This window comes from Eumetopias jubatus, unplaced genomic scaffold, assembly GCF_037043125.1.
Source record: "Eumetopias jubatus isolate StellerSeaLion01/CBP00866 unplaced genomic scaffold, mEumJub1_p1.0 scaffold_13, whole genome shotgun sequence".
NCBI lineage: Eukaryota > Metazoa > Chordata > Mammalia > Carnivora > Otariidae > Eumetopias > Eumetopias jubatus.
In genome coordinates this window covers 40,946,888-40,974,861 of record NW_028274819.1, presented here as the reverse complement: position 1 = coordinate 40,974,861, position 27,974 = coordinate 40,946,888, and the positions used below count along the sequence as shown (strand labels likewise).

Here is a 27,974-nt window from a genome sequence, read left to right as displayed (position 1 = left end):
AGGATGCCATCCCTGCCCCTGGGGCAGGCACACATGAAAAACTTATTACACAAACTTACAAACATACACAAAATAGAGACAATATCCTACATAATTCTTAATTGCAAGCAGCTCATGACGAATATTAAAATATACACATGGGTAAAGGGCACAGGAACATAGGATAGGGAACATTCTATGCATCACCTCAGGTGTTTCCAGGAGGAAACATTTGGGGGGGGCCTGGAAGGATGGATAAGATATTAGGGTGTCAAAGGGCAGAGGGCATAGTTCAGGTAGAGGGAACCGGAAGGCAGGTGATGAGTGCAGGCACATTCAGGAAATGGGGCTAGGGACAAGGTGTCAGCGAATGGGGAAGAAAAGGTTGGGAAGGCGGCTGAGAGCAAACTGAGCCGTGCCCTCCTGCCAAGCAGGGGCACAGGCTACCCTACGGACAACAAGAGCCATCTCCTCTTGTATCTTGCTCAGGGTACCAGTGGCGGCTCACAGGCTCCGAGAAGTGGGACTGTTCCTGTGACTGAGAAGCTCATTTCCAGATTGCTCATGCCCCAAAGCACTCATGCTTCTTGAGGCAGAGACTACTCGTTATCTACTCAAGATCCATTCTCCCCAGATTTCATCCAGGGAAGCCGTGTGTCCAGCTAAAAGACTAATTTCTCAGTCTTCATTATGATTAGGTGTGGCTATGTAACTAGGTTCTGGCCAATAAGTCATAGGTGGACACTGCTGGGTACTACCTGAGGGAAAGTGCCTTAATAGGGCTACTTTTTGTCCTCTTTCCGTCTATGTGCCTCCTGCCTGAATATGGATGTGACAGCTAGAACTCTAGCAGCTATATTAGACCACGAGAAAACCTTGAAGAAGAAAGCCTGCAATAAGGAAAGTGAAATAGAGAGAGAGCTACTACACCAGCCCTGGACTGAATTATCACCCAGACTTCTCATATATGAGTGTATCGGTCTCCTTAGGCTGCCATGACAAATACCACAGACTGGGAGGCTTAAAGAACAGAAATTTATTCTCTCACATTTCTGGAAGCTAGAAATCTAAAATCAACATGCTGTTAGGGCTGGTTCTGATGGACCCTCTCTTCCTGGCTTACAGATGGCCTTTCCATTGTGCCCACATGAAGGGAGAGTGATCTCTAGTGTCTCTTCCTCTTCCGGAAGCAGCATGGTTTCAGTTTCTTTTTCTAGAGCAGAGAGCTTATTAAGACTGTGAGTGATCACTTCGAAATGGTGCAGAGACTGGGGACTGGTAAATCCAGAAAGCTCTGAAGCTTGGACATTAGGTGCAGGACTTTATGAAGAAATATTAAGAAGATAGGAGTCCAGAGAAAGGCCAGGGTAGGTGGAAAGATGAAATATCGAGAATGAAGTCAATACGACTCACCCACAGAGTTCCTTTCTTGGTATATCACAACAGGTGGCATCTTATGAGGGAAAGAGTATGGCTTTTAATCCCGACTTTGCTACTCACTACCTATAAGCTCGGTAATTTTGCGGATGTTAACAGCCCAGAGCCTTAGCTGCCTCATGGAAAATGAAGATGATATCTATCTATCGTGGGAATTAAATACCAAAACATTATACAGAATACCTCTGCCAGAGTGCAGTAACAGTAACAACAGCCTACATACACAGGTCTTATCTTTGCCCGGCACTGTATTATACACACGACATGAGTTCTTTCATTTAATCTTCACCAGCAGGTAGATGCTATTGAAGAATTTAAAAACTGTTGTTTCTCCCCAAGGCGATGCCAAGCCACACCCTTGGGTATTTCTAGAAGAAATGTACCAGTCCTTGGAAGGCTCTTCGCAGATCCATCCCACGCAAAGCAGCTGTATTGACATCTGTTTTGTAACCATTTGCAATCCCCAGAGTTTGCTGCAAATGGCACAGACCTTTAACTCCCAGGCTCCCCAGTGGGAGTTCGGAGAACTCAAAGAAAACCCTACCAAGAGCCCCTTTCTAGCCCCCGTTTAATGGGAAGAAAGACAGTGAAGAACTTGGAGCATGCTATTGAAAAAGAGAGTGACCAGGCTGGGCAAAGGAGGGAATGGGGAGTCACTGTTCAATGGGTAGAGTTTCAGTATGGGAAGATGACAAAGTTCCAGAGCTGGATGGTGGTGACAGGTGCACAACAATGTCAATGTACTTAATGCCACTGAATTATACATTGAAAATGATTAAAATGGCAAGTTTTGTTTTGTGTATTTTACCACAATGAAAGTTGTAATAGTAATAATAATAATAATAATAATAATAATAACAAATAGAGTAACCATGGTAGTGAGTGGTCTAAAACCCACATAGGATAGAAAACACATGAAAGAACTCAGGTATTCTTTAGGCATAAGTTTGGAAACCTCTGGTTTTCAGAATCATACTACCCACTCATTATCAAGCACACCATATATGTAGGCCCTTTATCCGCATTATCTTTATTCTCTAGTAGGGCTCTTCAAGGCATTTCTTGCTTAGAGAGATCAGGTGACCAGCCCAGGATCATACAACTAGAAAGCAGCAGAGACGGGATATGAAACAAATCAGTTCAAAATACCATGTCTTTCTATACCATGCTGCCTCTCACTCAAATATTGAATAGATACCTGGATTTTAAAATGCTGATGATTTCTTTTAATCCTATTGTTCTGAATCGGGGTGTGGGGTAGAGGAAGGCCAGATGTCCATCTTCTTGAAGGCTCCCTGCACTGCCAGGGCATGTAGGGGAACCCAACCTTACTGCATAGGTGCCCTGCACTCCAGGGGTAACCATTCTAGTAAGAGGAACCTGGAAGACCTTTGAGATTAGAAGCAGCAGAAATACCAGGCTGATGCTACCAGGGGACTGCATCAGGACCCATGGACCACAGCTAGTTCCCCGGGCTGCGCGGGAGGCCATCGGCCAACAGAGAACACAAAGCACTCTCCAGATGCAGCAAGAGCTACTGAAAGCATTTCCCTCCAGCTCCCTCAAGTGTAGTCACCACATCCCAGAAGAGAAATTTGGAAGAGGAAGAGGAAGGAAGAAGATGAAGCAGAGGAAGGAGTAGAGACAAGTGAGAGGTTCTGAAGGTGACGGCTTCTGTTCACATCCCAGCCCACTGTTCTGTTGGTAAAAGCAAACTCATAATCACTCTAAAGCCAGCACATAATCTCATGACTGCCTTGGGTGTCCTCAGAAGTCCCCAGGCATCACCTTCTGTTTTTCAGTGACCTCCCTCCTGCCACTGAATCTTGCCCTCTACCGACAAATGGGTTTGGGAAATGGTCCTCAGGTCTAAGTCAGTATCACAGGCACCCATAATAACAAAGGTATTATGTCAGAGTCAAGGGATGAGGGACAGGGAAATGGGTTTTCCATAATCCTGGCTGTTGATCAGAGACTCCTAGACACTGACCCTGTTTCTTCCCTACTGGCCAAAACATAGACTTGCTGACCCCGAGTTTGCTTCCAAAAAGCAGGAGAGCTTTTTGTAAGAGAGGTGTTTGTAAACATTCTCTTAAAAGAAAACAGAGAGGGATGCCTGGGTGGCTCAGTCGTTAAGCATCTGCCTTCGGCTCGAGTCATGATCCCAGGGTCCTGGGATCGAGCCCTGCATCGGGCTCCCTGCTGAGCGAGGAGCCTGCTTCTCCCTCTCCCACTCCCCCTGCTTGTGTTCCCTCTCTCGCTGTGTCTCTCTCTGTCAAATAAATAAATAAAATCTTAAAAAAAAAACAGAGAAGTTATTAAGTTCTTCAGGAACGATGAGCCAGGCCAAGATCTGTGCTGCAGCAAGAAGTGGCTTTTTCTTGGCTGAGGTGGGGCCTATTCTGCATGGACAGCATCACCAGCAGCTGCATGCTCCATTAGGGAACCAGGGGCCAGCGAAGGCAAGGTTGAGGTGCTCCGCATCTGTCCTGTCCTTCCCGGCCTCCTTACTTCCAGGACACACCTGTATCCTCGGGTTATTAAATCAGGAACTCAATATAACCTTGTAAATGGTGTGTGTGTGGGGGGTGTGTGTGCGTGTGTGTGGGGTGTGGGTGTGTGTGGGAGTGTGTGGGTGTGTGTGTGGGGGTGGGTGTGGGTGTGTGTGGGTGTGGGGGTGTGTGTGTGGGTGGGTGTGTGTGTGGGTGTGGGTGTGGGTGTGGGTGTGTGGGGGGCGGTGTGGGTGGGTGTGTTCATTTCCACCAATACAGAGACTCTCCCTGCCTGTCTCCCATTCTCTTTCCAGAATCTCCTCATTTAGCAATCTGTGGTACTCATCTGTAATCGGGACCCAATCATATGAGCTACATGGCTGCCCTGTATCGGCAGCAGGAACCACTTGTCAAGAAGGACCCCTGGAATCCTGAGCGGAGCTGCGGCTGACCAGCCCTGCCACATGGATGGAGCGGGAGTCGGCTGGGCTCCACTCCACGACGGCGCTTGGCTGTCGCCTGCTCACTGTGAGTGGAGGATCCGGCACTTATTTTAGGCCCTTATAAATAATACATTTTGTCATCTTGATTCTTCAAGGCCTTCTTTTAAGCTATTTTTTCCTCTTTGGGAAAACCTCTTTTACTCTATGAGACAGAGTTGTTCATAAATCAAGAGGAGTCCCAAGTGACCGAAGCCTGAATTCCTGACTTTGGAAAGAGTGGGAAGCCACCAACCCTCACTGGTCAAGGAAGAAGCTGGCCTCACACATTCATTTCAAGAATGAAAACAAATGCTCACAACATCTCTGAGGCCTTGACCTCTGCCCCAGGAAGTCCTAGTATCAGACCTTTAAATACCACCTCCAACTTCTGCCTTGCTAAGAGTCCCTACAGGTTAGGTACACTAAGGAAAATGTGAAGAGTTCTTACCATCTGTAAAATGGAGACAAGGCTACCTGTCATGCAGACTTGTTCAAGTGCCTGGCATAAGGTCAAAGCTCAGTATGTGAGCTCCCCTTGGACTCTCTGTGTCCCCTGCAGCTCTCAAGAAGATACATTTGTACCTTGAAAAAGTGTCATTGTCCCCCCTCTTCACTGACTAGTAACCACTGAAGAAGTGCTCTTTAATTAATATGGCACAAAGAAGCTCACCGGTACAGTAGACAGAGCACTAACCTTGGAATTGGATGGATCAGGGCTTGAATCCTGGCTCTGCTACCTGTTATGTGATCTGGGTTAAGTTCCTCAGTCTCTCCAGACTTTAGTGTCTTAATCAATGGGGATAAATCACTAAGTTCAGAGTCTCTTTTAAACTTTAATGGGCAGATGAATTGCCAGGGAACTTTATCAAAATACACATTCTGATCCAGCAGATCTCAGTTAGGGCCTGAGGTTCTGCATTTCTAATTAGTGCTGGCCAAGGCCAAGGCTGATGGTTTGTGGATCACTGAACAGAAAGGACATCCATGGTCAGGGCACTTGGGCAATATCAGTTTAAGTTCTGATTCCCTATCCAGTGTTGTTCTACCTTAAAATGTAAAGAAGGTCATTCTACAACTCAACTTAGACTATGTATTAATCTTTCATTCTTTACATGTAAGCCAAATACTGATTATTTATCTAATAAAATAACAAGGGTTGGGGAAAACCACTTGTCACCAATCCTCTTTCCCCCACAACCAAAAAAATAACCAACAAAGCACAACACATCAGCTGGCTGATGTAAAAGGCAAATTTACAAACACACCTCCAGTAGAACTTAAAGTCACTTCAGATGAAAACTTCTGGGGGTAACAATGTAAACAGCACCCCTCCACACACAAAAAGGCATCGTTTTAAACCCCAGTGTTTATGACTAAACCAAAGCTTTGACTTACACTGAAGGCAGGTTTTGGGAGGATGAAGGAGGAAGCAGCCAAGACCACTGAGTCCCTGAGATTGGTTTGATGGGAGAGGTGGGTAGGAAATTGATGAGAGAATTTGATGGAATGGAAGAAGGAAGCCAGTGGAAAGGACTGTGAAAGAGGCTTTCCTTCTCGGAACAATCACACTTGTATTCAAGACACAGCTCCAGGGTCACCTCCTTGGTGATACTTCCTTGGTGACACCTTCCCTGACAGCTGGTTCCTGCTCTTGTTGCCAAAGTACTAATGACCACCTCTCTACCCCACCCACCCCACCCCCGGAGCTGGTCTTGAACTGTAATTGAATGCTCATTTCCATGTTGATCTCCAACCCTTTGAGGCCAGGGACCGCTTATTTATCCCCATATTCTCAGCCTGGCACAGTGCCCAGACACGTATTAGACATGTATTAGGCACCCAGTGAATGATGCTGATTTGAACGCATGAGGTGGAGGATATTAAAGAGAAAGCTTAATGACCTTGCTTAAGGTCTTGCTTTAAGGTTTATCTTTCCTGGAAGTATTCATTCACATGTTCATTCTCCTGGTAAACATATACGCTTCAAGAGTGAGCACTCGGACCTTTTACCAGTTTTCAGTGTATTTTTATTTGAGAAATGTCTCAAATTTTCTAGAGCCCAAGACTGTCAGCTTAGTAATATATACAATAATTTTATATACAGTAATTTTTACAGTAATATATATATACACACATATTAGTTTTATATACATATGTTTATATATGCATATATATATATATATATAAAGCTTTTAGCATTTTTCCAAGTGCTTTTCTATTTTCATAGTAACTGAATACATAATTTCCCCATTTTCAAACAAGGAAACTAAAGCCCAGAAAAAAAATTAAGTGATCTAAGGCAGAGTCTCAAACTTTAGGTTCATAAGAATCACGTGGGGCACTTGTCAAAAATAGAGCCCTGGCCTCCTGCCCCCAGAGATTCTGATTCAGTAGGTGTAAGATAGAGCCCAGGAATCTGCATTTTAATGCTCCCCAGGTTCTGGGGCAGAGGGTCTACAGACCTGGGACCAGGCCCCCCGGATGACTAGAGCTCACCCCAGTGCCTTCCTCAGGCCAGGTATCTGGCATATTCTAGAGCTCAGTCCCTGTTGAAGGTTGTTTCAGGGCTTTGGTTCCAAACCTAGAGTCATGGGATAGGACACAAGTCATGCAAGATGGCACCTTCACAGGGCCTGGCAGGAAACCTAAAACCAGAGACACTCAGATGATGATGGCAGTTCTCATATCCCACATGTAAAACCATGAAGCCCTGAGTGGTAAGCTGGGAAATGCATCACATTCCTAAAGACGTAAGACCTAGAAGGCCAGGTTCTGGAAAAGAACCAGACCCTCTAGGCAACAGGGACCAAAAAAAAAAAAAAAAAAAAAAAAAAAAAGGAAAGAAAAGAAAATTACAAAAAGGCTCAATTTAGGAAATACTGAATTTGTTGGATATATTTATTTTGGATTTGGACCGCTTCTTCCTCACTTCAGGGTAGCTTACCAGAAGGAACCCAATGGTACAATCCAGTAAAGAACAGCAACCAAAGAAGAACAAGCAGATGTCTCCCTCTTGTTTGCCTTCCACATGCACACCCTGCTGACTGGACCTCTGCCTTGTCTCTCCCATCAGCCCCTTCTCATCACCCACTGCCATGGCCCTGATTATAGACCTCAGGTGTTACTTTCTTCTGAACTTTATATAAAAGCCTCCCCAGGCTCTCCCTGTCGCCCTTCTTTTTCTCTCAATCTGCCTCCACCAGAAAGACTCATGAATCTCCCGAACACAGATCTCATCTTGGAGTAGAAAAGACCGCTGTATCTGAATTCATAAGATCTGGTTCTGGCCCTATATCCAGTTTCCAGCTCCATCGTTAACTAGCTCCCTGACCTTGGGTTACTAACTTCCCTTTCTGGGATTCAGTCCTTACGTGCGAGGCAGAGGGCTGCACTGGCTCATCTCCAAAGTCCTTTTCAATCCTAGGATTGTATGCATATTCCTGCTTAAAAACTATTAGTGACATCTTAGTGCCTGTAGAATTATATATACAACTGCCTCACCCTGGAACATTTAAGGAAGTCCTCTGTGATCTGAATGTTTGTGTCCCCCCAGAACTCATATGTTGAAACTCTAATCCCCGGTGTGATGGTGTTTGCAGGGGGGCCTGTGGGAGGTGACTAGGTCATGAGAGTGGAGCCCTTGTGCTGGGCTTAGTGCCCTTATAAGAAGAGGCACAAAAGAAAGCTTGCTTCCTCTCTCTCTGTTCTCCACCATGCGAGGACACGGCAGGAAAATGGCCATCTGTGAACCGGAAGGAGGGCTCCCACCAAGAACCTGACCATGCTGGCACCCTGATCCTGAACTTCAAGTCTCCAGAACCATGAGAAATAAAGGTCTGTTTAAGCCACCCAGTCTGTGGTATCTTGTTATAGCAGCCTGAACTGACTCAGACAGGCCCCAGCTTTTTTTTAAAGCATTATTCCCCTTTATGCTCCCTTTGTTAGAGTCAAAGTGAAGTATTCCCGTTTCTTGAACATGCCTGGAGTTTTCTGCTTCCTCAACGCTTTTGTCATTATTTTGGAAAACCTACCACACCGATTTCAATGTGGACAATCCCTACATTTTTCAAGGTCCAAATCACATGGATCTCTTTTAGGTTTTCCCTCCATGCCCCAGCCTAAAAGCAAACAAACTGTCCCCTCCGACTGCTGGTACTTCAGCTGGCCCTCTGTCACAGCCCTTTCTGGGCCTGGCTCACACGCAAGGGCGGGGCCTGCGTGAGTCTCCTCCCCACTTAGCACAGGGCCTTGCACAGTGAAGGGTTTGGTGAGTAACTGCAGGGGTAAATGTCAGAAAGCAGACGCTCTCATTGTAGTGAGATCCTGAATTTCAGTAGCAGCCAAAGCAGAGAGGGTCACACGGGCAAACAGTTTCCAGTCTTACAAAAGAAAGAATATAAATTCTTGTTAAAGTCAAAAACTTTTTCTTGAAATCAACTCCAAGGCTGTGAGCCATAAAAAAGGGGTCACTGAGTTTGGCCAAGCGGTGTATCCATTGCTCATTAAAGCCAAGGGCTGAGTGCCTGAGGTGACTTTTCCCTGCCAACAACAGTTTGGGCTGAGGTGCTCAGTTCGGTGGTGGCAGGCTGACTGGGAGCTCCAGGCAGCCAAGGAGCACGTCCTCATGCCCATGGTGGCTCCAGGAATTCTAAGCCCTACAAGGTGTGGGAAAACACAGACTTCTTGCTTAAATGATGTATGTGAAGGGTTTTCTTCCTCTGACCTCCCCGGGCCCTGGATCCAGCCCGTCCCAGCTTATTCTCTGCCCACCTGAGGTCACAGTCGAGTATGTATATGTTTTATTTCCCTGTCTAGACTGTCAGTTCCTGCCTGGAAGGATCTCGTTCATCTTGTATCTTGTTCATCCTCCTATATCTTCCACATGCCTAGCACAAAACCCTGCTCATAGCAGATGTCAATAAATGTTCTCTGGATGGATGCTCAAATTTAGATCAAATTGACTCAAATCCCAATTAAAATCCCCAGTCAGGACGACCATATTTAATTCATTTTTTTTTTCCTACAAAATGGACAATCGTGCTGTTTAATATAACCTAATACATTTTCTTCACAACTCAGGGACAGGCACAGGTTCTGTCTTTAGAAGGCATATCTGAGATGTTGTAAAGTAGTGCTTAATTTTGATACTTTATTCTGATTACAGTTGAGGCCTATCAGAAATATGAGTGATGACTTGGCTTGCTCTGAACCATTCTGTGCATCAGCCTAGAATCCTAGGACAGCACAGTGAAGGGCTGTAGATACCAACCAAGTCATTACATGGCTGAGAGAACGGAGGTGCAAGAGCTGGGCTTAGAACCCACGTTTGGTTCATCGGTTTTCTTTGCCCTGTTCATTTCCTCAGGTCCTGTGTTAGGTGCCAGGGATACGGAGCTGGCATAGACAATCATAGCCATGACTGAGTTCTCAGACTAATGGTCACTTCCTGGTCCCTTGGCCCGGGGCATTTTACTTTCTTCAAAGGAGCAATGTGGCTTCTTTAAGAGAACTTCCTGGGGAAAGGACCAATGTCAGTTGGACAAGAAAGCCTTGCATTTACTAGAGCACTGCACTTCCCTACAAGTGAAGGGCATCCATTCCAGGGCTGGTGGACTGGAACTCCTTGAAAGCCTAGTACTTTCTGCCTCAGCACCACCCCCTTGGAATTCATCAACCATGGCCACACTCAGAAATATCTTCCTTCAGACTAGACTGTTACTCCTCCCTTCACTGTTCTCCACCACGTTTTATACAACGTAGGCAACTTATACTTGTGGCTGATGAGACAATTGCACGAGGTAGTTTTGGGTCCTAAACACTTCCCCTTTAAACTTATACATAGACTCGTCTTCTTTGGGGAATGGAGAATAGGCCTCATCCTCTGCCAGTTCTGGCTGACTGGAAGTGACTGCCTGACATGCTATGTTGAGAATGTTTCTGAGGCTGCATCCAGACGCAGTAGGAAATGCGGATCTGATTGATTGGTGGTCTATGGGGGAGCTATTTGCTTTCCACTAACTAGACCCTGGCTTTAAAATCTCTGTAGGTCCCCTTGTGCCTAAAGGATTAAGTCCAAAACTGTCAACATGGCACACAAGACTCTTCATAGTGCAGTCAACAACCTTACACACCAGCCTGGGCCTCCGTCCCACACACCCTATACCCCAACCACGCAAAGATGTTTTCTGTTTCTTGAATACACCCCACTCCTTCAGGATTCTGGGCCTTTTCAAATGCTATTCCTTTTTTCTGAAATGCTCTCTCTTCTTACCACCCCTACCCCTTTTTTAAGTAGAGAACAAATAGATATTAATGTTCACAAGCTGAGTTGTTCCTGGCCATTAGCTGTATTATTTTAACTACAATTTTTTTTTATTGAAATAGAAAGTATAGTTGTCTCCTTAACTCCCTTTAATGCCTAGTTTCTTTGTGAAGCCTCCTCCCCTTACCGCATGAAAAGTTAGCCGTCTCCTTTGTGTTTCTACACCCCCTTGTTTGTCCTTTTGCCGTTATACAGACTGAGATTTATCTATTTATATTTCTACCTCCCCCAAGAGGGTAGGCCCTCAAGAGCAGAGCCCTATCTTGTTTGTCAAAAGTAGAACACCAGCCACAGATAAGGCACTTGCTACAGGACTCATGAATGAATGAATTCTTTGAAAACGTCTCCCTTTTTCACTTCTCCAAGATGTCTTCCCGAGATGCAAGAACTAGCCCCTACCCACAGTGTCTCAAACTTGCAGAGGTGCATCCTGGCAGTGAGGTCTGTCACCTGTCAACATGTCCTCCCCTTGCCCCCGGCTTAGGAACTGAAACTAGGTATCACTTAGATCTACACTAATTGAGTACCGAGTAGACTGAGCAGAATGGATTACTTCATCTACTCCTTCATCAAACCCTGTTGCCCTAACTTCAACATAGTCACAAACGTATCTGATGGTCTCTGCTGTCATAACCCCGTCCAGACCACCGTCACTCTCCTGGACTATTATAACAGCCTCTTAACTGGTATCTCTGCTTCCCTGTTTACATTTTACAACCCATTCTCCACTTAGCCACCTCAGTTTTCTTTAAGATCACACCGCTCCCTTGCTTAAAGCCCTTCAGTGGCTTCCCACTAATTCTAGAAAAAAAAAAAAAAAATCCAAACTCTTCTGTGGCCTCCAAGGCCCAACATGATCCAGCTCACGCTCTCTGATCTAATGGCTCCTCCCTCTGGCACACTGCGTCCCAGCCATCCTGATCTCCATTTTATTCCTCGAATGGCCAAGCCCTTTCCAACACTGGGTCTTTGTTCTCATGGCTCTCTCAGCCTGGAATGCTCTTGCCCTGCCTTTTCATTTGAGATCTCAGCTCAAAATGTCACCTCCTCAAAGAGTCCTTCCCTGACTATTCTACACAAAATGCACAAAGTATCTTCCAGCTACTCTCCATCCCAGAGCTCTATTTATTTCATTCATGGTACTTAAAATCTAAAATCGTCTTATTTATTTTTTTTGTCATGGACCTCTCACACTACACTCTGAGTTCCATGAAAGCAGACCTTCCTCCTTCACTACCATAGCCACTTAACACGGGGCCTGGCTGAAAGCAGGTGCTGAGGGGCTGGAGGCTGGGGTGGCTCAGTCGGTTAAGACTCTTGATTTCGGCTCAGGGCATGATCTCAGGGTCGTGAGCTCGAGCACCACGCCAGGCTCTGCGCTCAGCGTGGAGTCTGCTTGTCCCTCTCCCTCTGCTCCTCCCCCCACTCACACTCTTTCTCAAATAAATATGTAAATCTTGAAAAAAAAAAAAGTAGGTGCTGCATAAATAAATTTTTATTGAAAGCCAAATGAGTACATTTATGAGAATCCCCAAAGACAGGGCTCCTATTTTTTACCCCTGACCTACTGCATACTCCTCTTAAACATTAAATTATGATAAGCTGGAGAACATGATGCTGGGAGTCAGGAGACCTGGATTCTAGGTCACTTCCATGTGTGGCCCCTCGTGAAACACAACACAACAACCTGAAAGATCCAGGCAGGATGCCAAAATAAGGAAAACAACTTGTATTTGCCTTAGAGAAAGTCAGGAAAGGGGAGAGCCCTGCATCTGGAGAGGCCAGAACAGGCTTTAGCGTTCCAGAACACGCCCTGGAACAAATGTCAGGGGTGTGGTGCAGCATGCCAGGGGAGGATGGTGTTTCCTGAACTGGCAAAAGACTAAACAGGCGGAATCTGACAGGGAACTCAGATCAGAGGCTGCAAGTGGCCCCTGGGGAGTTGGCGGGGTGTGATAAAGAAAGCTAGGGAGAGGACTTCAGCATGATCTCAGCTTCTAAATGTATTAAACGGGATGCAGTGGAAAGACGGCTGGATTGGGACGCAGAGGGGGAACTACAGAAGGCAAAGGAGCTCTGACTGAGCACCTCCTCCACTGCAGGCTCTGTGGTAGGCAGTGCACCCACATGACCTCATCCGGTCCTCGTAATCACCCTCCCAGAGAGGGAGCAATATTCACATTTTATAGAGAAACTGAGGCGCAGACAAGTTACTTTAGCTCTGAATTTCAGGATGCTTCTCCACAAAATGGGTCATAATAAAACCCATCTCACAGGTCTAGTGTGCGAAAGCAGGGAGATGGAGTGGGAGACCACCTACATCGCACCAGGTGCTTTGTCAATTTTACTGTTACTATTAATATTAATAACCACTTATAATATCAATCACTAGCTTGAGCAAGGTCACACGGCTCATGAACATCAGAGGTGAGATGCAAATGCTGGATGGGGTTTTCACTGTCAGGCTGCCCCGTAGAAGACCAGGAATTGAAACATAACTTTGGCAATAATTAGCTGCGTGACCTCAGACAAACTATTGCACCTTGCAAGAACCATGCTCCCTTCCTCTGAATAAAGAGGCCAAGAACTCCAGCTACAGAGCCTGCAGGGAGGCTGGACGAGTAAATAACCAGTGAACATAACTCTGCCTTGTGTATGCAGTTGGGAACCATGATATCCGTGATAAGTACCCCAAATGGGGACAAGTGTCTTCAGGTTGGCATGATTCAAGTGTGTTACATGGTGACACATAAACCCAGAGCCCTGCCTGGAGTGCCAAGGATTTGCCGGCAGCAAATGGCCTTGAGTTTACAACAACTATATTAGCTCCATTCAGAGGCTAGTCTATAGCTTGTTAATGCTCCCCTGGAAAATAAAAAACAGTGTGAACTTCCTAAGACACCATCAGAAACCTGCTACAGGATTTTATCCAATACATTAGGAAAAGAACTCCTCATAAAATCAGCTTTAGAATAGAGCTGGCGTGAAAAAGGGACATAGCCAGAATTCTTAAGGGGGTTGAACTGCAAGCAATGTGCCACCTTCGGCACCTGAAAGGATTTTCTGGGGGCACCTGGGTGGCTCAGTCGTTAAGCGTCTGCCTTCGGCTCAGGTCATGATCCTGGGGTCCTGGGATCGAGTCCCACATGGGGCTCTCTGCTCAGCAAGGGGCCTGCTTCTCCCTCTCCCACTCTCCCTGCTTGTGTTCCCTCTCTCGCTGTCTCTCTGTCAAGTAAAAAAAAAAATCTTGAAAGGATTTTCTGTAATGAAAACTGAGTGAGTTCTTTGGGGAAACTTAAGCCAGGTGGGCTGCTTGCTGAGCGGGTGTCTCCTCAGGCAGAAACAGGACAGTGTGTCCCTGCCCACTCCAGGCTGCCAGGGAGCTGACACATGCCTTGCATATGTGCTCTGGGGAGCAATAAATATTCTGAGCAGAGCATGCAGATCCAGGCCATGCACGCACACCAAAGAGTTGACAGCTGATTGGAGGTACCGCAGGCTTCGCCCTTTCTTACATCCTGGGGTGCTGGCTGCGAAGCTTAACTCATTTGACCCTGGTACATACACAACTCTGCAAGGCATCATGGACCTGGTTTGGCAGACTGGGAGAAGAAGGTGCAGAGACCAACTCACCCAAATCACACAGCTAGAAGAAGTGGAACTAGGATTTAGCCGAGGTGCTTCTGAGTTCAAGGGCCCTTCAGGTCCTTGACAGACCTACTCGTCAAGATGAAAGGCAAAGCCAGGAATCAGAGAATCTGAAGGGATGCAATTCTCACCCCACCATCCTACCCTGGGAGGCAGTCTCTCTGTCCCACCTGACACATGGTCAACCCTCCGCAGGGACATGTCCCCTAACAGGGGCTTACCATCTGCTCCCATTGTAAGAGGTTCTTTGTTCCACTAACACAGAGAAGGTCAGCTTTCCTTGAGTACCTGACTTGGCATAGTTTTTCCCCTCCCTCACTGCATGTTAAATACACTAGAGGATTTTTAAAAGGACGCCTATGCTCCCTTTCATGATGGTAATCACTCATGTAGCTCAGGAGTTCAGATTCTCGCCAGGCAAACATGTTCTTAGAGCACGTATCTATTCCACTTGGGTATTCATAAAGCCTATCACGCAGTGCCAAGACTGGCTGCGTCACTCTGCTGCTCCCTTCCCACGACACCCGCCCCCCCGCCCTTGCTGGGTGAACTTTCTCGACCATTCCACGGAAGGACACAAAGCCTGCTCTGCCCCTTCTCTCTCCTCACAGGGACGCAGAGAGATGCTCTCAGACAACAAACCAGAGCACATGGCACAGGCGTGAGGTGGGTGGTGGGGCTCAGACTGCCCAGCTGAGCCCCATTCAAAGTGAAAAACTGGCATTGATGTAGTTACTGTCTAGGGAGACTCTGCAAAAGACAGGAGGCCTAGATACAGACCTGGGAGTCACAGCTGCAGAGGGAGCCCCCGACAAACCAACTCTCTGAACTCAAGGACATGCCCCCTTGATAAAATTCAGCAGCGCAGCATCCTGGAGATTTAGTGTTCAGAGAAAGGTCAGCATCCTGCTGGCATCTTTATGATCACAAGAACAGCAATGCCAAATGGGTTCTGGGGATGTCACTTCCCAAAGAACCAGGGGTCCTTTCTGACTTGGCATTGTGCCTGCCACATCGTAGATATATATTAAGAACAAATATTTTAATAATAAATGAATGAAGAAATGAATAAAAGAACACACATCAAACACAAATACCTCACACACAGATTTGGGGAAAAAAGCACCTCAAACGACATGCATCAATATCTGAACTGTTTCCCCTGAAGAAGCAGACTCTACCCAGACTGTTCATGGGTCAGACTTCATAGGCTGAATTCTCTCATGTGTCCCTTTTCAGGATATTCTGGTAAGGAAACAGAACCACGAGGACCCACCATGGGTCAGACTTCATAGGCTGAATTCTCTCATGTGTCTCTTTTCAGGATATTCTGGTAAGGAAACAGAACCACGAGGGGAAGCAAACCAGGTGTCCTCAGACCAACTGGACTAAAACAAGCCTGACCCCCACAGAGGCCGGATCTGGGTCAGACTGCCCAAAGGCATTCCAAGGCCACTGTGTCCTAACATGGATGGCCCTGAGCATGGAACATCTGTGCTTGGATGTCTAAAAGGCACCTCAAACGCAGTGTGTTCAGATTCTCAAATCGAGAGATCTCTACCCAAACCACGTTTTCTTCCACCTTTTTTGTTTTTTTAAGCTTAGAATGGCAGGAAACCTGGTGGTTGGTTTTTTTTTTTTAATTTTTTATTTAAATTCAATTTCATTAACATATAGTGTATTATTAGTTTCAGGGGTAGAATTTAGCAATTCATCAGTTGCATATAACCCCCAGTGCTCTTTACATCACATGTCCTCTTTAATGCCCATCACCCAGTTACCCCAACCTCCTCGCATCTCCCCTCCAGCAACCCTCCGTTTGTTCCCTATAGTTAAGAGTCTCTTATGGTTTGTCTCCCTCTCAGTTTTTATCTTATGTTATTTTCCTTCCCTTCTCCTATGTTCATCTTTTTGTTTCTTAAATTCCACATATGAGTGAAATCATGTATTTGTCTTTCTCTGACTTACTTCGCTTAGCATAATACCCTCTAGTTCCATCCACACCATTGTAAATGGCAAGATTTCATCCTTTTTGATGGCTGAGTAATATTCCTCTGTGTGTGTGTGTGTGTGTGTGTGTGTGTGTGTGTGTGTGTGTGTGTACCACATCTTCTTTATCCATTCATTTGTTGATGGACATCTGGCCTCTTTCCATATTTTGGCTATTATGGACATTGCTGCTATAAACATTAGGGTACATGTGCCCCTTCGAATCATTATTTTTGTATCCTTTGGATAAATACCTAGTAGTGCAAACTGCTGGGTCATAGGGTAGCTCTATTTTTAACTTTTTGAAGAATCTTCATACTGTTTTCCAGAGTGGCTGCACGAGCTTGCATTCCCACCAGTGTAAGAGGGTTCCCCTTTCTGCACATCCTAACATGTCTTTTCCTGACTTGTTAATTTTAGCCATTCTGAGGTGTGAGGTGGTAGCTCGTTGTGGTTTTCATTTGTATTTCCCTGATGCTGAGTGATGTTGAGCATTTTTTCATGTGTCTGTTGGCCATTTCTATGTCTTCTTTGTGGATAAATGCCTGTTCATGTCTTCTGCCTATTCCTTGACTGGATTTTTTGTTTTTTGAGTGTTGAGTTTGATAAGTTGTTCTTTATAATCTTTCCTCATAGCTATAACTAAGCCATTAAGTCCTGCAATTCTACCTCCTAAATATCTCAACCCCCCTCATCCCCTCATCTCTGCCATCACTACTCCAGCTCTGCCCAACATTATTTCTCACTGGGACAAATGCAAAGCCTACTCTGAATTCATTTCCCCACAACCACTCATGTACCCTTCAACCCATTCTGAAGATCACTGTCAAAAAGATCTCTTGTAAATACCAAATTGGTCATATCGCTCTCCACATGTGCAACACACACATATTTTGCTCCAAAGCCTTGAATGGTCCCAACGCTATTAGAATTAAAGAAAAAAAAATCCTCAACAAGGCCCTGATTTCCCTTCCCAGCTTCTTCTCTTCCCTGCTCTCTACACTCAAGAAATACTGAGTCTCTCAGTTCTCTAAAAGCACTATGCTGCCTCTCATCTTGCAGGCCATGTTGGTACATATGCCTAGAAAGCTTTCTCCCCAACCCCACCCACTCCCTTCACCTCATAAAACTCCTAATGACCCTTCAGATCTCAGCTCAGATGTCACTTCCTCAGCAAATAGGTCAGGATCCCTGTTATATGCTCTCATGGCAGCTTGTCCCATTCTCTCATAGCATTTATCCTAGTTTGTAATTTTACATGACTGGTGCAACTAGTTCAATAGCTCCATGCATGTGGTATTCATGCAGTCCTCCTCATACTACGGGGTGTACATTATTAATCCTATTTTGCTGAAGAAGAAACTGAGACTCAGGGAGCTGGCTAAAACATGGTAGGGCCAGGATTTACACCTCAGTCTGACTCTAAAGTCTCTAGTCTTAATTACCACCTGCTGCCCAGTAAAATGGAGCTAATCATACCTACTTATAATGATGTCATGAAAATTCCAGCACAGTAGGCACTGGGTAAGGGGTGGCTGTTATGATTATTGTGGTGCTGGAGGAATTGTGGGGTGATCATTTACCATTTTGCCCAGGAGAGAGCTAATCTGATTGCCTTTCTGGGGCTGAAACAGTTGGACTTGGTTTGAAAAAGAGACTTTTATGAAAAGCAGCATGCTGTGGCAGTTCCAACACCGAGGATGTGGAAAGGGGAGCTGATGTGCTAACAAAACCAACCCTAAGATCTCTGGCCCCGGGAACTAACCATTCTGAATGAACTCGGGTTTCTCACGGTAAGCCCAGACATTGGGCCTGCATGGGGAATCCAAACCTACAATAGTTCCTTGAATTTCTTTTGCTACTTCTTTTCCTATGTCCCTGGAGCAGAGTAAAAGAGAGAACACACTGCGTTTGGAGTCAGATTCCAAGTCTGAATTCTGACGTATCACGGCCTAAGCAAGCAGGGATCCACCAAGGTGCCTGGGCCTCAGTCAGAGCCTCAGGGTCCCAGGAAGCCAGGAGACGACAAAGGACCACATGTCATTCTCTCGACCTGCTTAGGGATGATCCACTCTTCTGAGTCCCCCCTTTTCCTGTCACTCACCTGTGACCATGTAAAGGAAGAAAGCAGCCAAAGGAAATGAGTTCCTACTGTATGTCAAGAACTTTTACATGCATATTCTGATGTAGTAAGTTAATCCTCACAAATATCGTGAGCAATAAGAGCTATTATTCTCATTTTATAACAAAGGAAAGTGCATTTTAAAGAGATTAAATGACCTGGGGCAAATCACTACACAGTAAGAGGTGAAAGAGATTCAAATCCAGTTTTGTTAGGTTCTGAAATCTGTATTTCTATTTACCATATCAACAGACTAAGAAACCTGAGTGTACAGGAAGAATTCTGGAAATTACTTGGATGTGCAGAGTGGTAGTGAAGCCCATTTGTTCCTTCCTTCCGTTTACTAAGCACCTCCTTTGTGCCTGACATTGTGCTGGAGCCAGCGATATAGAGGTGGGCAAGATATGGCCCCTGCTCTCAGAGGGTCACAGTATAGTGAGGGAGGCTCGCCAGGGAAAGAAGTCTAAGACAACATCAGAAAACTGAGCAAGAGAGAGAAGGCAGAGGATTCTAAAACATCAGAACCAGATGGGGTTCTTGGAAGACAACTACTCAAAACCTGTCTGCATCACCTGGAATCACCTGGCTGAATCACCTGGAATCACGTGGAAGATTATTAGAACTAAAAATTTCCAAGTATTCAATTCCCAGTTCCACAAATGTGCACGTGGGCCCGGGAATCAGTACATTTCACCATTATCCTGAGTGGTTTGGTAGAACTGGCTCCCAGTCTGACTCAGGTAAGTCCAACCCCTCACTTGACAGGTATGAGAGCAGACGGGCACAAAGGGAACATGACTAACCCAAGGACACACAAGAGCCCATGCTTCAGACTCAGGTCTCCAGCTCCCAGCCAAATGACTTGAAGTCATTTTTCAAAACTTCAGAATGATTTACTTTTAAGCATTACATATGCATTTACAAATGCCCATAGGACATATTTTATGCACATGTATAGGTAGTTCTTTCAGGACAACGTTATGTGCCTACTGGAAAAATAGTTTCTACAAAAGCACAGTGTGGAAAATAACACAGATCAATTTAGAAGACTAAAATAGACATACAGAATGGATATAGGTTTTCATAATCAAAACCAGTATTCTCCGCCCTCTTCTACCTCTAACCACCTCCATCCTAGGGGAGGGCTACAGGGCAATAAACTTGATAAATTAATCAAGGACAGTGCTTCAAGGTATGGGTTCCCAGACTGTGATGAAGGGAAGGGAAAAGCAACAGACAAACAAGCACTCCAGGTTGGCTAAAGCCTTGCTATACCTACAGCATCTTTCTCCACCCAGGAGGGGACATTCTGGTCACTGAAAAATTGCTGAGCCTCCTGCTCCTGACTTCTCCACAGGCAGCTCAATTCCCTTACATCCCTTGAATATCAGAAAGATCCTCTGTTCTTCCAGCCTTAGATTCCTTCCACCGGATACATGTAGGTGACAGGCAAAGGTCAGAGGTATAGAGGTTCTGAGGCTTGAGGGGAGGGAGGCCTTTCTGCAGGTGTTCTGTGAGCTCACTGAGCTACTGCTCACTAGCCACCTCCACTGGGTCTCCTTCTTTTTCAGTTTCACTGAGGTTTGCCCAGACTGCTTGTTGGAGCACTCTGACAGCAAACTCTGCATGCTCTGCCTCAATTTCCTCACATCCTACTTTGTGGTGGTCTTGCCCGATTCCAATCCCATTTACCAATATGCGTGTCATCCTTGGGCAGGGGCCCTGCTAACCTTCTCTGTGTCATTCCAATTTTAGCGTATGTGCTGCCAAAGCAAGCCCCCAATTCCATCACCTTCTGAGGCCCAGCTACCACAGCCACAGGTAACCCTTCCTCTTCCACTCGCAGGCCCCAGGCTCCGCAGAAGCAGTGGTTAGAGAGGCAGGTAGGAGAGACTCAGCAGAGTTCTGTTAGAGAAGCTAAATGCAGAAAGGGTTCCAAGGAGGGGTGCAACAGCAGTGCTGGGTGGGGAGGGGGCCTCAGGAGGACTGGAGGAGAGACGGACTCAGCTCCCTGGCCTCCCCACCCTGGCTCTGTCACTGATATGCCAGGCAAGTCACACCCTTCTTTTAGCCTCATTTTTCTCATCTGTAAGTGAAGAAATTGAATTAGCTTGTGTCCATGGTTCCCATCCAGATTCTGAAATTCTATTTTTCTCTTTTTGGCATTGGATACAAATGACTAAGATTGACACTATGACTCAATAATAAATGTTTCTAACCCAGAACTACAGATCCTGAAATCTGAGAGCTAGAAGAGATTGACCCATCCAGTTTTTTCTTTCCTACCCATTTGATGATAAGGAAATTAAGGCCCAGAGAGGGGACTATAAATTCTCTGAGGGTTGGGACTATCTGTCTCATTCCCCACTGTATGCCTGGCGTATTTTCAAAATGTTTGTTGAATGAATGAATGAACAAATAACCTCCCTCCAAGGTCACGTGGCCTGGCCTGGGGGCAGGGGAAATATCCTCACTCCTTGCCTGGAGGGAGCGAGCAGGATAAGACAGAAGCCTCAGGCTGCTTCTGGCCCTTGAAGTTATGGCGCTCTCCAGCTGGAGAGCCAGAACAGAGCCAGGAACAAATTCTCAAGGCTGGTGGTGCCAGCAGCGGTTGGCCACAGAGTGGGCTTCTGCTAGAGTCCTCCGTGCTGTGCATAATGAATCACGATATGTCAATTACTACATTCTGTTAACAAGCTCGTGTCCGACTGTGCACCGCCAATGAGTGCCCTGCAATTTGCCACACATCTGTGGCAGAGCAAGTGGGGCAGAGGATTTTGAGACACTCCAGGCCCAGGGAAATCAGGTGGTCGGTTTGTTTTTGGCAACTACTGGCCGCAGTGATTGGGCAGCAGTATGTAGGGATGTACATTCTCCTTTCTAGGGAGCAGGTCTGTGTCCCGGGTACCCTTTCGTGTCCTGGAGGGAAAAGGGTGTCTGACTCAGGTAAGTCCAGCTAGAGGAAGCCGTCTCTGTACTATTTTGTCTGAAGTACCAGCCAATATGGGGCAGAGGTAGAGTGGGAATTAAAAAATCCCTCCCCCCGGCCCCACATGGTTTGATGGCCTGATCATCTATTAGCAGCTCCGAAGTCACAAACAGGATTCAAAATCTGGCTCTACTGCATATGAGCTCTGTGACCTTAAGTAAGTCTCTTAATTTCTCTGTGACTCAGTTTCCGCATCTGCAAACTGGGGATAATAATACCTACTTTGCAGAGATATTTGCAAGGACTAAACGAGATAATGCATATCAAACCCAGAATAGCAGCTGGTACGTAGCGGGCGTGCAATTCACGAGCCTCCTACCACGTTCGAGATGTTTTCTGAAGGGATTCTCATCTCTGGAGGAAGACTGGGGCCAGGACCTTGGCAATCCCAGACAAGTGTGTTTCAGATGTGTGTGTGCCCCTCCGCCCCCCACCCCCGAAGTGGCTCCACGGGGACGATGACAACTGCAGTCATGTGAGGATGTCAGATGTGCCTTCCTCACCTCCACACTGGCTGCGCGAAAAGTGAAGAAGCTCCCGGTGAGAGGGGAGGCTGCTCATTGCTCAGGCAGCACCGCTGCAGCCCCTGACCTACTTTCTTACTAAAAATAGCCCCTCTTAGGTCACTGCCGCAAACTGAATTCCACTGCTTCACTGCACCCCGGAAGCAGGTGGGTGGGCGTCAGAGCACATTTGGTGAGCCCGAGCCCGAGCCCCCGCCTCTGCGGCACGTGGCTGCCCACTACGCACGCTGATCCCACACAGCTGCGCGCCGGCCGCCGGCTCCTGGGCCCACCCCGCCCCACGCCGCTGTCTGCGCACAGCACGGCTGAGCCTTGGGGGGCGCGGAGGGAGACAAGGGGCGCTGACTGCACTTCCAGTTCCTGGCCTCAACTATGAGCTCCACTGCGTTCTTGTTACTTCACCTTGAGCAAGACACTTAACTTTCCTTTGCCTCGGTCTCCTCATCCATAAAAGGGAGCTAATAAAACTGACCTCGAGGTATTATACAGATAAGACATGCTGCATGTAGAGGGTCGTTGGCAAAGAATAGGTGCTCGATAATGAAGCGATGACAGTTACTCTCTGCCGTCTGGCCCGCTGCGCCACAACGCCCTCGTGCTGAAGCCTCTTAGGGCAGCAGCGGCATGAGCCGCCGGACCACCCCGAAAACCAGACACAGTTCAGGCTGCAAGCTCTTTAGAGGCAGTTAGGTCAAGGGCTCCCACACATGGCTAAGCATCACAGTACCAAAGTGGCTTGTGAACAATACCGATTCCTGGGGCACCTGGGTGGCTCCGTCAGTTAAGCATCTGACTCTTGATTTCGGCTCAGGTCATGAGATCCAGCCCCACATTGGGCTCCATGCTCAGCTCAGAGTCCGCTTGGGATTCTCTCTCTCTCTCTCTCTCTCCTCTGCCCCTCCCCACCACTCTCTCTCTCTAATAAATAAATAAATCTCCAAACAAACTAAACAAACAAACCAATACCGATTCCAGGTCTTTGCCCTGGATTTTGGGATTCAGGACACCTGTCTGGGGACACGGGAATCTGCATTTTAATAAGCTTTCCAGGTATCTGTGATGCACTGCCAGGTTTGAGAAACTTTGAGTTAAGCCAATCACCTCCTTAAAAATAAATGCGTAGGGGCGCCTGGGTGGCTCAGTCATTAAGCGTCTGCCTTCAGCTCGGGTCATGATCCCGGGGTCCTGGGATCGAGCCCCCCATCAGGCTCCCTGCTCTGCGGGAGGCCTGCTTCTCCCTCTCGCTCACCCCTGCTTGTGTTCCCTCTCTCTGTCTCTGTGTTTCTCTGTCAAATAAATGGATAAAATCTTTAAAAAAAAAACAAATGCGTAAATGAATTATTGTTATTTGTCCTCCATTATAAGGATAATGAATGGCCATTATAAAATATGCATAAAACATGGAAAAGTAAAAAGTGAAAAACAATTCAACCAACATGTATTGAGTACCCACTAAATGCCAGGCCCTCTGCTAAGCAGTGGGGATTTGGCAATAGCACAGTTCTGACCAGGATGCCTGGGTGGTTCAGTCGGTTAAGTGTTTGCCTTCGGCTCAGGTCATGATCCCAGGGTCCTGGGATCAAGTTTCACATTGGGCTCCTTGCTCAGCAGGGAGCCTGTTTCTCCCTCTGCCTGCCGTTCCCCCTGCTTGTGCTCTCTCTCTCTCTCTTTCTCTGACAAATAAATAAAATCTTAAAACACACACACACACACACACACACACACACACAGTTCTGACCCTCAAGGGGCATCCAGTCTATGTGTAGAGACAAAAATAGACATGGAAAACTAATACACGTGTTAGCGCTTTCTTACAAAATCTACAGAAACAGAGATGAAGGCGTAATTTACTTTTTCTAGGAAGTCAGGGAAATTTAAAACTGGCTTGGAAGGAGAGTAAGTATTCACCCGCTGGCCAAGGGAGGAAAGGGCATTGCAGAAGGAATAAACAGGACATACAAAAGCACGCACAGTGTTTGTTGGGAAAATGTCCTACGGTCACCATATATGGCAAATGATGGCACAGGGGTAGCTGGTGTGAGTGACTGTGGCTAGATCATTAAGGATCCTGGATGACATCAACATTGTTGCCTACATTGGGAAGTATGATTTTTCCCACTACATTTTTTTTTTTAAGATTTTATTTATTTGACAGAGAGAGACACAGCGAGAGAGGGAACACAAGCAGGGGGAGTGGGAGAGGGAGAAGCAGGCTTCCCGCTGAGCAGGGAGTCCGATGTGGGGCTCGATCCCAGGACCCTGGGATCGTGACCTGGGATCATGACCTGAGCCGAAGGCAGACGCTTAACAACCGAGCCACCCAGTAGTGCCCCACTACATTTTTTTTTATAGATGCCTTTTTGGTTTCATTCTTACATGACCAATGCTGGTACTCTTAGTAAATACTGCAAATTAGTCAAGGAGATGAACCATAATTTATCCAATCCCAATTATCAGACATTTAGGCAGCTTCTAGTTTTACTAAATTGTACAAACACCATGATGAGCCTCTTTAACCATAAAGCTGTTTCCATATTTAAGGTCTTTCCTTAGGAGACAATTCCAGGATATGAATTAATAAGTGAAACTGAATGGGCATCTTCAAGGCTCTTGATTAATAGTTCCAAAGGATTTTCCAAAAGTGGTCTGTTTTTGTAAATGAGGAGGTAAGGCCCAAAGAAGTTATATGTCTAGTCCAAGTCACACTGTTGAATGGGGGTGGAACCAAGAGCAATACCTGCGTCTCCTAACTCCTAGCCCAGCGTCCTTTCTTTTACATCACATTGCCTTCCTACAGATGAGGGCTGAAAGCAATAAGATCTATTCAGCCAATGCCTGTGATCACTTCTAACTAAGGATTTTAGGTTAGCAATGTACATGGGTAGGATATTAAAGCAATATGTATGTTTATGCACAATACACATGTGAAGCTCTATATGAAAGTCTATTTTTCTAACCTTATCATGTATGCTCCCCCTGCAATTTCAGTTTCTGTTCTAACCAAGCCAAGTGTATCTTACACTGTCTTACCTCTGTACCTTTGATCCTACATGAAATGTCTCCTGTTCACCTATTGAAATTCTATGCATATTTTAAAAAGACAGACCTACATGATCCAAAAAGCATTTCCAGACTGTGGGCATTTACCACCATAATACCCATATATGATACTTATTTTATTGCTTTGTACTACCTCTGGTATTGATGTAAAATTATTTAAGTTTATCTCCAAATAAAAGTCTGTCTCAGGCCTCTCTTATTAGAGGTAAAGCAAAAAACCCCGCACCCTCCTAAAGTGAATGAGAATGGATTCACTTAAAAAGGCACTTCTAGAATTTGATGGGCTCAAGACAGGTCAGTCTCCTACTCTGTATCTTCCGTATTGCTACTGCAGACAGACATCTGGGTAGACTGGAAAGGATGGGAAGACTAATAGTGCCCACATGCGGAGCACCTACCCTGACCAGGCACGGTGCCGATGGCTTCACATGCATTACTTAGAACGACCATAAAATAATCCCAGCAAGGGAAATGATTATTCTTGCCATTTTACAGATGAGTAATGGTGGGACCTGCAAGACTGATACTTGCTCAAAGGTCAACACCATTAGAAAGTGTCAGAACTGGGATTTAAACCCAAGTATGTCTGACTCAAAGAACCTGTTTTTTTTTTTTTTCTTCTCTGCTTTACTACACTGTCTTGGCAAATGTCATTTCAATTCCGGCTCTGCTGTGATCCATCTCTACGGTCCCCAGTGAGGATTCAAGCTGAGTCCTAGCTTTCTCACCTGCGAGATGAGGATAATTATCTCTCCATCCTGTTCTCCCTCCCAGCGCACGCGCGCGCGCACACACACACACACACACACACAGCTGTTGCCATGACTGAATGATACGAGTGTCAGAGATCCAGACAGACATACAATTAAAGTCGTGAACATTACAACGGGTCATTATGACAATGGCTGGAGACCCTCCAAGATCCTCTGTCATTTAAGAAGGATTTACTGACACTCACTAGACAGCTTCTCCTAGCTCCAGAAAGTGATTGGTGGCAATGCATTTCATAATGATCTGCAACAAGACCTGAAACCAAGAAGTTAATACTCAGAAATTCCATTAGACAAAATGCTGCGTTTGTGGAGCACTCTAGGGAATCGTGGTTTCCCAGGACATTTTCCTGCTCCATCATTTATATATATGTATATGTACACAAACCTGTGTGTGCACACATACACATCTTTTACCAGCAGCCCGTTTCCAGAAAGCAGGATTCGGCAGAAGGAAGACTGGGCTCAGACTCCCCCACCACCAGGGGGCCGGTTATAAATGGGTTTGGGACATTAATTCCAGTTTTGCAGAGGCTTCTGGTACAATGTCAGGAGACCCAGCTGGGGTGTCAGGAGAGCTGGCTTATAATTCAGGTTCTGCACTTACTAGTTGTATAACCTTGGGCAAGATCCGTGACCTCTCAGCCTCCATTTTCTTTCAGGAAAACAGGGATAATGCCTTATCCTAGACAAATGAGTTAACCTCCCCGGACTGCTGTTTGCTCTGCTCTAAGACGATGCCCCAGTTACAATGTGTCATGGGCTCACTGTGTGCCTGGTCCTGTGCTGAGGCTCTGCAAGCATTCTTTCACGCATCCTCACCCTCCTAGGAGATGGGGACTATTATCTCTATTTGATAGATGTAGAAGCCTACACTCAGAGGAGCTCAGTCATCTGCCCCAGGTCACCTGCGTGCGGCTGCAGAGTTAGGATTCAAACCCCCATCTCTTTGATTTGAAACCCTCTCCTCTTCACCATCAAACCAAATTCTTGCCTACCAGGGAGCTGTTGCAGGTGACATGAAATAACATTTATTACTGTAACGTGTGCATCTTGAGAATGGAGGGGAGGGACAGGAACTGCGGGAGAAATATTTGATGTTGTGCTCCCCAAATTCACGAAGTCAGCCGCACAGTGAACATGGGCAGGGGTGATGGATGAAATCCTCACAAGCTGTAACAGCCAGAGAGCTGAAGGCCGGTTTAGCAATGAGAAAGCCCTCCCGAAGACCAGGACAAAGTGCTCCTGTCCGAGCATCAGCACGGCTTCTTCGAAGCTCATGATGTCCAAGGTGACCATGCTAGACACAGAGGAGGAGGAAGGTGTGACTCTGAAGGCGGGATAGCCCCCTCCCCACCCTCACCCCGACCCCCCACTCTTGCACTGAAAGGATGAAGGGACACTTGAGGCAGACACCACATTTTTAAACCTTAGGCAGCACTGAGCTAAAAATAGAGCTGTGAGTCAAGTGTCTATTACTGAGTCCTCTGCCTCTGGACTCTGGAAATCAGACCATTTCACTCCTCATCAACCCCACCATCCCAAGGCGCTCATTGCCACAACTCAGAGACTCGGGGAAGTAAGCGTTACTGAGAGTCTAATGAGCACCTGCTATCATGCTGGGCCCTCTGCCATCTCCTCTGAGCTGCATGACAACCCTGTGAGGCAGGTCTTATCAACTCCCATTTTATAGATGAGGACACTGAGGCTCAGGTTGGCATGAGGACTTGTCCAGGGTCACTCGGCTTGTAAGTGGTGATGCTGGGAACAGAACCCAGGTGAGTCTGGATCCGGAACTCATGCTCTTTCAAATACACATGCCTGCTACATTTTAAAGAAAGAAGGTGAGCTTCACTTAGGTCTAGTGACTGATGAAAGCAACAGGGCTATCCAATTCACCTTATGGCTCTGGGAAGGACGTAGCAAAGCAGCCGTTTGCATGATTCACTCCTGTGACTGACAAGAAGACTCCTCTTTTATAGCTTTTGCAGCTGCTCAATCTACGTGGCCACCCCACGCCCTCCAGCCGGCTCGGGGAGGGGGGTGGAATTCTTTATATATAAGAATGTTGGTGGCCTCCTGCCTCAACGCATGATCGTCAGACTTTTAAGTGATAAGAATGCCAAAAATCATAATAAAGGACAAGAGGAGTCAGGGTCG

At 46.3% G+C, this 27,974-nt stretch overlaps 1 protein-coding gene and 1 non-coding gene across 6 annotated transcripts in view; both read right to left on the bottom strand.

The window, feature by feature from the left end:
• SERGEF (secretion regulating guanine nucleotide exchange factor) overlaps positions 1–27,974 on the bottom strand; it is a 216,591-nt gene that overhangs the window by 32,743 nt on the left and 155,874 nt on the right. The window lies entirely within an intron of this gene.
• LOC114219434 (U6 spliceosomal RNA) lies at positions 20,144–20,250 on the bottom strand. Its single transcript, XR_003611374.2, has one exon. It is a non-coding gene; the product is annotated as a U6 spliceosomal RNA (small nuclear RNA).